Genomic DNA, 13,518 nt, shown 5'->3' with positions numbered 1-13,518 from the left:
GGTATCTCCCTTTGGAGCAAAGGTCAGGCAGACCTTTAATAAAAGGTTCAGGTTCCCTAGGCTCAGGGTTCCTCTCCTATAACACAATCTACTTCAGGTACAGGAGTTACCCAGCCCTTTTCACATCTGTCCTGGGGGACTTTGGACTTGGGAGCCCGCACAAGAAAATTCTGCTACTCTTGCTACTGCTATGTTTTGTGAGTAATAAAGTCATTTGTCTCAGACCCAAAAACCTTGTATCTTTTGCAGCATTCATGAAACTGAACAGGCTAACTTGTTAGCTTGAAAGTAGAGGAAAATTTTAGACCCTCTACAGCAGTGGTCCCCAACCTTTTCGGCATCAGGAACCGGTTTCGTGGAAGCCAATTTTTCCATGGACTGGGGGCTGGGGGGGATGGTTCAGGCTGTAATGCGAGCGATGGGGAGCAAGAGGGAGCAGCAGAGGAAGCTTCACTCACTCGCCGCTCACCTCCTGCTGTGCGGCCCGGTCCCTAACAGGCTGCGGACTGGTACCAGTCTGTGGCCTGGGAGTTGGGGACCCCTGCTCTATAGTTCTTAGTATACATCACTGAATGTGAAAACAAAAACTATCAAGCTTTAGAAGATGAAATAAAGAACAGCTTCATAATCTGGAATGTCTTAAACAGAATACACAAAAGCATTTACCGGGCTTCCCTGGTGGCGCAGTGGTTGGGAGTCTGCCTGCCAATGCAGGGGACACAGGTTCGAGCCCTAGTCTGCAAAGATCCCACATGCCGCGGAGCAACTAAGCCCGTGAGCCACAACTACTGAGCTTGCGCGTCTGGCGCCTGTGCTCCGCAATGGGAGAGGCCGCGACAGTGAGAGGCCCATGCACCGCGATGAAGAGTGGCCCCCGCTCGCCACAACTGGAGAAAGCCCTCGCACAGAAACGAAGACCCAACACAGCCAAAAATAAATTAATTAATTAAAATTTTAAAAAAGCATTTACCATAGAGAAAAAAATAGATAAATTTGACTACATTAAAATGAAGAAATTCCATTCATCAACAGACACTATTAGGACAGTGAAGAAGATGTTCACAATAATAAATAATATTGACATACAACTGAAAAAGGCTTATATACAGAATGAATATATATCCTATAAATCAATAAGAAAGATACAGAAAATCCAATAGAAAAATTGGCAAAATAGTTGAGCAGACCCTTCACGGAAGAGGAAAGCCAAATGGCCAGTAAACATATAAAAAGGCGCTCAACCTCAAAATCAGGGAAATACCAATTAAAATGAAAACCACCATGGAAAATCATTTTGGAAAACAGTTTGCCATTGTTTAGTAATGTACACCATATGATCCAGCCATTCATAGCAGCATTATCAGTAACAGCCAGAAAACTAAAAACAACCCAGAAGTCCACCAACAGGAGGATGGATAAATACATTAGGTATTCTATACCACGATAAAAATGAATGAACTACAGCTACACAGAACAACGTGTCCCCACTCGCCACAATTAGAGAAAGCCGCGAGCAGCAATGAAGACCCAACACAGCCAAAAATAAATAATAAATAAATAAATTTATTTTTTAAAAAAACAGGTAAAAGTAATCCACTGTATTTAGGGATATTTAGGTTATACAATTATAAATAAAAGCAACACGTGATTGCTACAAAAGGTAGGACAGTAATTACTTTTAGGGTGAGAGAGGAGTACATAACTCTGAAAAGCTCCATGGGGACAATGTTCTATTGTCTGGGGTGCTAGCAATGTTCTATTTCTTGTCCTTGATGGGATTACACTAGTGTTCAGTTTATAAATAAAGCAACAATCTGTACACTTATGTTTTATACCCTTAAAAATTAGTAAACACAAACACAAAATGACTGAGGAAACAATATCCAGGTCATGAAATTGAACATTGCCAGTAAACCAGAAGCTCCCACACACCCCTTTCCAACACAACCTCCTCCTTTCCCTCATCGGTTGTCACTATCCTGACTTTTACCCCCAAGTGTACATTATGAAATACTACGGTTTACCTCAGTCTGCTTTTGACTTCTACCTAAACGAAATCAATTGAATATTTGCATTTGAGTCTGAAAACTGTTCTTGATAAATCAACTAATTACTGTGACGCATATGCTGCTTTGGACATAATATCTTCGTAGTGAACTAAACATAGTTCAGTTGAAACAGAGATAACGTGCTAGAACTTTACAAGTGTGTGTGAAATCGTGAGAACGCCAATTTACATTAAGCCAAAGAACATTATCCGTGACATAAACTCAGTGGTGGTAATTTGAATTTTACTGGGTTAGTAGTTTTATCTGCATTTAATTTGAAATAAGTTTGGAGTTTATAACTTGTCTTAAAGCTCTAAGCATAAGTTTTAACACTTACTTTTATGTTCATCCCTATTTAAGTAACAATATAATAAAACTAGATTTAACTCAACACAAGGAGTCCCTTATAAAAAGGGGTCCTGAGTTCACACAGATTTGAGAAACCCTGCCTAGGAATTGGCTCCCATTCTTCCACCTCACCCTCCTGCCTGCACCCCAAGACAAAACCACAGCTTGCTACCTACAGCCAGGAACAGTCAAGCAGAATGCTTTCCAAACCACCCATGTCATCTCTGTGAAGTATGTCAGGCACTCTGCCTGTTACCTTTGGAATTCATTCCGATTCCATTTGTCAAACAGATGATCAAAGCCGGGGACCAAAATGAGGCAGCAGCAGCCAAGCAAAGTGTAAAAACAGTTTATTTGGGCCAGGTGACAATTCTTTGAAATGCTAGTGACCATCATCCGTAGCTCATACTTTGGCATTGCTACTGCTTAATTATGAACTCAACCGCAGAAAGTCCTCACCCAGTACATTTGTTTCCTACAGCTGCTGTAAAACGTTACCAAAAACGCAGGGGCTTAAAACAACACAGATTTATTTCCTTACAGTCGCGGAGGTCAGAAGTCTAAAATTGGTATTTCAGGGCTACCATCAAGGTGCCGAAAGGGCTGGTTCCTTTTGGAGGCCCCAGGGGAGAATCCGTGCCTTTGCCTTTTCTAGCTTTGGGAGGTCACCTTCACCTGCATCCCTTGGCCCCTGACCCCTTCCTTGCATCACTCCAATCTCTTTTTGCGGTACGTGGGCCTCTCACTGTTGTGGCCTCTCCCATTGCGGAGCACAGGCTCCGGACGCACAGGCGCAGCGGCCATGGCTCACGGGCCCAGCCGCTTCGCAGCATGTGGGATCTTCCCGGACCGGGGCACGAACCCGTGTCCCCTGCATCGGCAGGCGGACTCGCAACCACTGCACCACCAGGGAAGTCCCTCCAATCTCTTACATCCACCTTCACTTTGCCTTCTCTTCTGTCCTGCCTCTGTCTTATCAAGGACCCTTGTGATTACATCAGACCCAACTAGGTAATCCAAGGTAATGCCCCCATCTCAAGATCCTTAACTTAATCACATCTGCAAAGTCCCTTTGCCATATAAGGTAACATTCACAGGTTCCAAGCCTTAGCACAGGGACCTACCACACTCAGGTAGCAGAAGTCTGACCTACCACAGTTGTGAACAGGAGGAACGCACTTCTCCTTTGCTTAAAGTTCAAGGGTTCAAAAGAGGCACACAAACTCCTGACCTAAAAGCAATTTCGTTACTATGTGAATGAATCCTAAATTACTGTGGTATAAAAAGAAATACAGGGCGGGTGGGAGGGAGACGCAAGAGGGAGGGGATATGGGGATACATGTATACGTAGAGCTGATTCACTTTGTTATACAGCAGAAACTAACACAACATTGTAAGGCAATTATACTCCAATAAAGATGTTAAAAATAGAGAAAGAAAGAAAAGGAAATACAGGCACTCCCCTGGTAGTGCAATGGTTAAAAATCCACCTGCCAATGCAGGGGACACGGGTTCGAGCCCTGGTCCGGGAAGATCCCACATGCCACGGAGCAACTAAGCCCGTGCACCACAACTACTGAAGCCCATGCGCCTAGAGCCCATGCTCCGCAACAAGAGAAGCCACCGCAATGAGAAGCCCGCGCACTGCAACGAAGAGTAGCCCTCACTTGCCGCAACTAGAGAAAGCTGGCATGCAGCAACAGAGACCCAACGCAGCCAAAAATAAATAATAAATTAATTAATTAAAAAAGAAATACATATGGCTTTTATCCCTGGTTTCCCACACAGAGCTCTCCTAAGACCTTTGGGATTTCCTGAGTGATAGGAGTGTCCTTTGTCATTCTCTAGGAGTCCCTTTTGAGCACAGCTGAGTCTATGCTGATGACGACTTAGGGTGGGGCCCCTAGATAGCCTCAGGATGGGGCTGGCCACCAGAAAGACCCAGTGAGTAGAGGGTTGAAACTTACCATCCCACCCCCTTGATCTCCTGGGGAGGGCAGAGTGGCTGGAGGTAGAATCAATCATCAATGGTCGAGGATTTAATCAACTGTGACAGATGTGTAAACCACAGAGAGCAGAGTAGCGTGAAGTCAAGTGTACAGTAGAGTATGATGAAGGTGCTCTGGACAGGTAGGAAAGGCATCATAAAGGAAGTAGGATGACAATTTTGCCTTGGAGAATTCACAGCATTTGGAGGAGGTAAGAAGAAGGGAAAGGGTATTTCCAGATGAAGAAAAGCATAAGCCAAGGCACCAAAAAGCAGATATTGAGCCTGTCTAGGGACAAAGGTGACACTTCCAATGTGGCTCGACCGTGGAGGGTTTGGGGCTCAAAGGGGGGTTGAATAAGATGATGAAAGCTCTGACACCATGTCACGTTATTCCATGGTCTTTATTCCAGAGTCATGATCTTTCAGAAAATAAATTTCCTTTTCATTTACCAAGTAACAAACACCCCACAAGTTTAATGTTCAAAACCTTGACCTAGTTCTATCTCAATTATACAATTTCTCAAAGACCCTTCCAACCCCATGCCTCCGAGTTCTGAGCTGTGGTTAATGGACCCCTAGTGGAAGGCAGAGCAGGGAAGACATCACCAGTGCACCCAGTAGAGAAGTACAGATTCACAACAGGAAAGCACAACTGTTGTGCAACTTGAACTCTGATTAAGTCATTACACAGTGGCTGAAACCTGTCTGAAAAGGAGTATTTGGATTTGTCATGAGAACCAATGCTACGTAGGCATGTTTTTAAAGGATTGTTTTCAAATTGCTCTATCGTTTAGAGAGAAAAGAGATATGACCTTTTTAAAATGTGAAAAGCAGAATAAAGACGCAGATGTAGGGAACGGACTTGAGGACACAGGGAGGAAGGGGAAGCTGGGACGAAGTGAGAGAGGAGCACTGACATATATATACACGACCAAATGTAAAATAGATAGCTAGTGGGAAGCTGCTGCACAGCACAGGGAGATCAGATCGGTGCTTTGTGACCACCTAGAGGGGTGGGATAGGGAGGGTGGGAGGGAGACGCAAGAGGGAGTGGATAGGAGGATATATGTATGCATACAGATGATTCACTTTGTCGTACACCAGAAACTAACACAACATTGTAAAGCAATTATACTCCAATAAAGATATTTTTAAAAATTAAATATTAAATAAAGGGAAAAAAATTTCATCCATTCATTAAAAACAATATCAAGAAAAAAAAATGTGAAAGGCAGGAGAAATATTGCCAGTTGCTCCTTTATCTAGTTAATGAGGATTCTCTAAAGTGTTCTCTGCAGAATAACACCTTATCTGGAGGGAGTTGGTGGGGAGAGAGATGGAGTGAGGTGACAGCCAGGCCAAGGGGGGAAACAAAGTGCTGATCACATTGTGACTCTGTGTCGGGGGCGGGGGGGGGGGGGCGGGAGGGGGTGTGTGTGTGAGAGAGAGAGAGAAAGAGAAAGAGAGAGGCAGAGAGAGAAAGAGAAGGGGGATGGGCTGATGGAGGGAGGGAGGAAAATAGAGAGGAGGAGGGGTGAAGGTCAGGGAGATGATGCTGGCGTCTGACTACACTGTTGGTGCCTCTTGTTTGGCTTCCCTCACAGAGCAGGAAGATAGAGAAGCTTTCTAGGTCTAAGCCACAGGAAAGCCTTATGTGAGCAGCTTCCACAGAACAAGGAACAGATCTTCTGACACCAGTAAGAAGGAGAGCTCCTGCTTCCACGCTGCGGCTACTGCTCAAAAGCAAACTCTTTGGAACATAAGCACCTCTAGGTATTTCTGACCCTAGGAGTAGTTTAGAAATGAAAATTATTGGGATCTCAGAGAAGGCAAGGATTAGATTAACATTAGACATGTAGAATGGAAGCAACCTAAGTGTCCATCGACAGATGTATGGATAAAGAAGATGTGGCACATATATACAATGGAATATTACTCAGCCATAAAAAGAAAAGAAATTGAGTTATTTGTAGTGAGGTGGATGGACTCTGTCATACAGAGTGAAGTAAGTCAGAAAGAGAAAAACAAATACCATATGCTAACACATATATATGGAATCTAAAAAAAAAAAAAAAATGGTTCTGAAGAACCTAGGGGCAGGACAGGAATAAAGATGCAGACGTAGAGAATGGACTTGAGGACACCGGGAGGGGGAAGGATAAGCTGGGACAAACTGAGAGAGTGGCATGGACATATATATACTACGAAACGTAAAACAGATAGTTAGTGGGAAGCAGCCACATAGCACAGGGAGATCAGCTCAGTGCTTTGTGACCACCTAGAGGGGTGGGATAGGGAGAGTGGGAGGGAGACACAAGAGGGAGGGGATATGGGGATATATGTATATGTATAGCTGATTCACTTTGTTGTACAGCAGAAACTAACACACCACTGTAAAGCAATTATACTCCAATAAGATGTTAAATAAATAAACATATGTAGAGTTAAGAAAATAGGAATATTAAACACACTTCATTCAAGGTTGCTTTTTTTTTTAGTCAGCTAAACTATATATCTCTACTTCTTACAATATTATGTAGCTAACGTCAATGCACCTGGGTTCCAGAAAGGCTACCTCACCCACAGTCCCACCAAGATACTGGCAATAAGAGTTCCTGAAGAGTTTTTTTTAATCCCCATTAATGGACAGAAGTAGGGATGGGCCAAGTCCCCTGAAGTGACAGGTGGCATTAATTCCCCTTGAGAGGACCTGTCAGAGCCATCCTAGACCTCTTCATGGGACGCAGGTCTGAAGACCCCTATACCACATGCTTTTCCACGGGAAACTCCCACCGCAGTGAGCCTGTCTTACTGGTAATGTGCAGAACTGCATGCCAAGTGATTGTGCATCCAAGGGCCTGACTCCACTAGGTCCAGCATTGGCCCAAGGGACAAACTCCCCTCTGACCCTGGACCCCTGCGAGCTTGCAGCTGTCCATGCTAGGGCGCCACGCCATAACCGCCGTATAGGGTCGGGGTGCTGGGAGGAAATCCCAGGAGGGATGGGAAAGGTCAGGAGTGTGGCTTCTCGGGAGCCAACGTGAGTCGGGCACGGGAAAGGAGTACTGGGGGAGCAAACTGGGACATTTCACTGGGACCCTGGAGACTAAGCAGCTGGTGGGGACGCTCACAGTCCAAGAGGATAGGCATCTCCAGACCTTGGGATTTTATGGGCAGTAAATACCAAAAATGGCAGTAGTAGTAATAATAACAATAAAATATAAAATATAATATTTATCATAAATTAGTTATCCAATCATAATTATATTATAAAATATTACAAAATATGTTACATTCAAATAAAATAATAGATATAAAATATAATAATGATATTATTATTAATTTTATTATTTTTACCATCTAACAAAGCGTCTTCAAGTTTTCATTTTCTTAGAAAGGGCACTTCTTTTTTATTGCTGTTTCATTTGAATAAGGACCTTTCAATACCAAAATTATAGGAAGAACATAATCTTGGAAATCAGGCAAATTCAGATTTGATAGAAACTCACATTGTTCTCTTATTTGTCCTTATACTTTTCTCACTTACTAAGGACCAGTGAACACTTCGAAGGAGGCCAGTAGTTCACACGTGGAGCTGGAGAGCTGATGGGACTGGACACCAGGCACTCCTGCCAGCTCTGTTTCTACCTGTCCTCCTGCAGGGAGCTCTGCAGAGGAGGTGCCTTCTACAAGAGCAAGGCCTAAGGCCCAGACACTGCGGTGCCAGCGCCCACCAGCATCCCTTTCCTTCAATCTGCTCTTCTGATTGGCCAGTTTTCTTTGGGGAAAGCCTAAATGCCATAACTCCTGCCTGGTGGTAGACACGCTCTAAGTAGTCCTTCCCAGAGCCAGAGAAAGGATTAACTGATTGCTTCCCTCTTCACTCTGGCTGCCAGCAAGCCCAACAACACATCTGAGGATCAACAACAGCACCTCCACGGACCTTCTTACCTGTGTCTTTACATGTAACTAAATTCACGTAGACCTCCACAAGCCTTGCCTTTACCACAGCTATTTATATTTTCCCTAATCACGACTCATTATTCTTTTTTACACTTTACATCTAAAATTTCTTGTAAACTGTTTCAAATCCTACGTGGTACAAGAGAATGTAAATAATATAAACCCCCAAAATGTTTACGTTAAAATTATAAAAATTTGCTAAAGTAATTCACTGATGACTGAGGCAAGCATGACGTCTTTTACATAATAACCGAAGTGCAAAGCAAAAATCACTTATGCCACCAGATGAGGCATTAGGGCCCAAACTGGTATAAGCAAAGCTATTTTTTTCCCCTGAAAGATAAAATATAGTGAGCCATCAGCTTAATTTAAAATTCACACAGCTTCTAAACAATAAGAGGCACTTTTCTTTCCCATGAACAAAGACGTTTTATTCATATGTGAATAAAGCAAAGATTCTTTCTATTCTATCTACATGAAGCAATTCTGCATTTCTATACAAAATGAGCTATTTTGCACCAGGCAGAGCCATATTACAGAACCGTTGTGCACTCTGGATGAAGTTGTCTGATTGCACATGCATTAATAACAAAAAGCACTTTGTATTATCAAATAAGAAAAAAAAATCCTTAAGCTTTCCATGACACTCTCTTCTGTTTTTCCTTCAACACAAACCCATACATTAATGCATTCACTTCTAACCCAGAACTGGGTGTGCTCCATAAGGATGGAGAAAGTGTGTGGGCCCATAGTGAAAGGACCAAATAAAAGAAACGTGAACCTCCATACCAAGTATTTTGGAGCGGTTTTTGGTTGAATTTTTTCCAAGGGTGTAATTTTAAATAGGTTTTGTGAAGTTCGGGGTGGGAGGCGGGGCTTGGGGAGAAATCTCCCCGAAGTGATTACAAACTCATTTAGACAGCAAAGGATAGTTTCTACTTATTTTAGGGTTAAATCCCTGAATTATTCATATTTCAGGATAATGAGGGAGGCATTATAAAAATAGCATATTCTTTAAAGAACTTTACTCTTTCTTCTCCAGAAGTTTAAACCATCTTCTTAAGAGTGTAAATATAGTTCTTAAATTTAACAGGAACAAACACTGACCAACCTGTTCAATTTAACAGGAACCAACATTTATCATACCAATAAAACTGGATTTGAAATATGAAGCTTTAACTTAAAAACAAAATTCTTCATTAATTGCTCCACTTTTGAGCAACAAATTACTGAGAAGTTCTGATCTCCTAGGTGAATAGCTAGTAAGAAGTGAGACAGCAGAAAGTATAAACTGATTTAAAGCTAGAATCCATAGTGATCATCTGGAAGCAAAACATGAATATCATCATAATAGTCCTTGCCATCCCCCGGCCCTCTACAGTATTCATGGGAGGGATTTCACTGCAACAATATCCTTGGATTCTAATCTTAGTACATGTAGGGCATACCTCCCCATTCTTCACCTCCAAAGCAAGTCAACCTTTATTTTCCTGCCTTCTTCACCCAAGACAAGGCTTGAGCAAAATGGCCTGTTCCATAGACAATTCCACTGCCCTCATATTCTGTCCCACCCTTTCCTAAAAAAAAATGTGTATTTCTTAAATGTGTGATTCTTTTAAAAAGCATACTAAAACACTCAGTGTGTATTTAAAAACATTCATTCCATAAAGGCTCACAAAGTGCTTAATCCCCAGTAAGATGCTGGGAGAGGTGACTTTCCAATAGCCTGTCTCCTGCTCCTACCTTTGCCCCTCTGAAGTCCATTCTCAAAGGAGCAACCAGAATGATCTTGTTAAAATTTAAGTCCACCTTGCCCCTCCAATATTCCAGAACCCTGCAATGGCTCCTCTTTTCACTCAACGTAAAAGCCGAAGTCTCTGCAACAAGGCCCCGCAGAAACAGCCTCTCATCCTCCCTGACCATCCTTCTTCTCCCCCTCGCTCATTCTGCTCCAGCCACTCTCCTCCCTGGTACTCAAACACCTCAGGCAGGCTCCTGCTCCAGGGCCTTTGCACAGGCTGTTCCCTCTGCCTAGCACACATTTCCAGCAGATATCTGCACAGCGAACTTCCTCGCCTCCAAGTCTTTGCTTAAATGTTACCTTCTCAATGAGATGTACACTGACCATCCTATTTAAAATGCAACTGCCCCATGCCCTACCTCTACTGCCCCAATCCATCTTCCTTTTGTTCTACATTTTCTTTCTCTCCAAAGTCCCTATCACTTTTGAACTTACCATGTAATATACTTAACGGTTTTGTACACAGATACACCCCAAACACCTAGAAAAGTGTCTGGTATATAGTATGTACTCAGTAAATATGTTACAAATGAACAAATGAATACTTGAAAAGATCCGAGATGAATCACTAAAAAGAAATTCAAACCAATGAAAGATATCAGTAAAGGTCGTTAGTTGAAAATAAGTATACACAAAAATAGATTTTCAAATTTCAATAATAGCCAGTCAGGAAAATTACGTATTTTTAAGCAGGAGAATTATTTATATAAATAAAACCTGTTGGGACTTCCCTGGTGGTCCAGTGGGTAAGACTCTGCTCTCCTAAAGCCGGGGGCCCAGGTTCGATCCCTGGTCAGGGAACTAGATCCCGCATGCATGCCACAACTAAGAAGTCAACATGCCACAACTAAAGATCCTGTGTGCTCCAACTAAGACCCAGTGCAGCCAAAATTAAATAAATTAAAAAAAAAAAACTTATTACAGTAAACAAGTAAGAACAGAGCTGTGATGCTCCCCACCTGTCAGCCACTCCTAGAAGCCCTTGATCTCTGAAGGAGAAGGGGCTTGAAAAGCCACACGTTAAAAAACGCACAGGAGAAAAGAGCAATTCACACCAGCAACAAAAAACGTTAAGAACTTCAAATACTTAAGAAGAATTTGTTAGACCTATATTGAAATAAAACCTACAAAATACTTACTGAGGGACATAAAAGAATTCAAAAGTAAATGGCAAGATTATGATAAATTCGTTAAGTGGGAGGAGTCAAAATCCCAAACCAGCTGTTTTTCCACAGATAATTACATAACACAACCCCAACAGCAAGGCTTAGGTCAATATTTTGAGTAAACTGACAAAGAGATCCTAAAACCCATCTTGAAAATAAAAATGTAAACAACAGATAGTGCCCAAATCAATAGCAAAAGCAATGAACAAAATAGAAGGTTCAGAAATAGAACCAATATGTAGGACCTAGTCTTACATTACAGGTAGCATTTAAGTTCAGTAGGAAGAAGCCAAATTATTTAGTAAACTCACTAACCATATTGATGACAATGAGAAAATTTTTTAAAATTGCTGTAACTATAACTTCAAAAAAATTCCTGATGAACTCATAAATATTTTAAATATTTTAAAAATGAAATGATATAAATGAAGCCACCATAGGTAGGTGAATATTGGTGCAGTCTCAGTTAGAAGCCTTTCTAAAAATGATTTCAAAATCAGAAACTATGATAAGAAAGACTAATAAAACTGACTACAATAAATAAATAAATCCTATTACCTTAAAATAATTTCTTTTTGTCAAAAGACACCATCCAGTCATTAGAGAGTAAAAAGACAAGCTAGAGAGTAGGAAAATACATGTGCATAACATATAACAGCAAAGAACCAGTACCCAGAATATGTTTTAAAACTGCCACAAATAAATGAGAAAAAGAAAAATATTTTTAAATGGACACAGTACTTGAACAGGTATGTCACTAAAAAGGAAATTCAAGTGGCCAATGAATAAATTAAAATGTTCAACCTCTTGGTCTCCAGGGAAACGTAAATTAAAACATCAATGAGTTATTACTACATATTTACCAGAGGGGCAAAAAATCTGAAAGTCTGACAATACCAAGTGCTGACAAGGGTGCGAACTATATAACGAAGTTCTTAGAAATCAATAAAACACAAACACGTAAAATGTTAAGCTCTATTCCTGAGTCGTATGGGAGACAGGTGTGCTGAGAACTAGGACCAACACAAAACTGAATCCAGGAAGTAGGTGCAGTTAAGTGCAGCAGCCTCACCCTGTCTCCTACTGGGTGTTTCCTATCTACACTCACATTCCATGAAATGTGGTAACTGTTACAGACCTCACTCACTCTAGGTACCAGAACTGCTGGAGCTCTGAGGCAGCCCCAAGGAAGGTGCCAAAGGTTTCTCTTGTGATTATCATGCTCTGTAAATGTCCACACATTTGGTCAGCAATCCTGCTTTCCATTTCCACACTGGTGAGGAAAATGCATCCTCCTCGGAGAAGGTGATTACTGAACACCAAATTAGACCCTCAGAGAGAAGGCTGTAACTCAGATACACAGTTGTCACAGTCTAAAACCATAGCCACATCTTCTGATGACGTTAAGTCATTCTCCAGATCAGAAGTTTACATTATTCCTAGAGAGTAATCTGATCTTTATTACATTTGTCTGAATGTGAAATAACTGCAATTAACATTACTGATAAAATACCTATTTTCCTAATGAATCATCAGGTTTCTTTCCTCTCCTACAAACTGTCCAAAAGGAGGCTGGTAAGTCTTAAATGCAAGATAGGTTCTCATATGCCTACAACAAGTAACTAAGATCTTGCAACCAAACAAGAAAATGAATAAATCGACCTTCAAATGTCTGTTCTCCTCGTGACATCAATAATCCCATTCTGAATTCCACCTTTACATTCCCATTAAGGACCATAATAAGCAAAGTGAATTTTTTTTAAAAAAATTTGTAAGTCAGGAGGAGACAAAAATATTGGAGCAAAAAGTACTTTTATGATGCACTTTACAGATCTAAAATTGGAATTTACCCTAAGATACAGCCTTCATAATTTGGGTTGTTTATACAGGCATACCTTGGAGATATTGTGAGTTTGGTTCAAGACCACCACAATAAAGTGATGATCACAATAAAGTCACACAATTTTTTTTCTGTTTTCCAGCACATACAAAAGCTATGTTTACACTATACTGTAGTGTACTAAGTATGCAATAGCATTATGTCTAAAAAAAATGTACATATCAATTTAAAAATACTTTGTTAACAAAAAATGTTAGTCATCATCCAAGCCTTCAGCAAGTCATAATCTTTCTGCTGGTGGGGGGTCTGCCTCAATGTTTATGGCTTCTGACCGGTCAGGGTGGTGGTTGCTGAAGGTTGGG

General features: G+C 41.4%; 1 protein-coding gene and 1 non-coding gene across 8 annotated transcripts in view; one reads left to right on the top strand and one right to left on the bottom strand.

Annotated features, from left to right (window-relative positions):
• SH3GL3 (SH3 domain containing GRB2 like 3, endophilin A3) overlaps nucleotides 1-13,518 on the bottom strand; it is a 283,463-nt gene that overhangs the window by 87,392 nt on the left and 182,553 nt on the right. The window lies entirely within an intron of this gene.
• On the top strand, nucleotides 10,879-10,951 carry TRNAR-CCU (transfer RNA arginine (anticodon CCU)). The gene has a single exon. It is a non-coding gene; the product is annotated as a tRNA-Arg (tRNA).

This window comes from Pseudorca crassidens, chromosome 1 (assembly GCF_039906515.1).
Source record: "Pseudorca crassidens isolate mPseCra1 chromosome 1, mPseCra1.hap1, whole genome shotgun sequence".
NCBI lineage: Eukaryota > Metazoa > Chordata > Mammalia > Artiodactyla > Delphinidae > Pseudorca > Pseudorca crassidens.
This window is presented reverse-complemented; position numbering and strand designations above follow the sequence as displayed.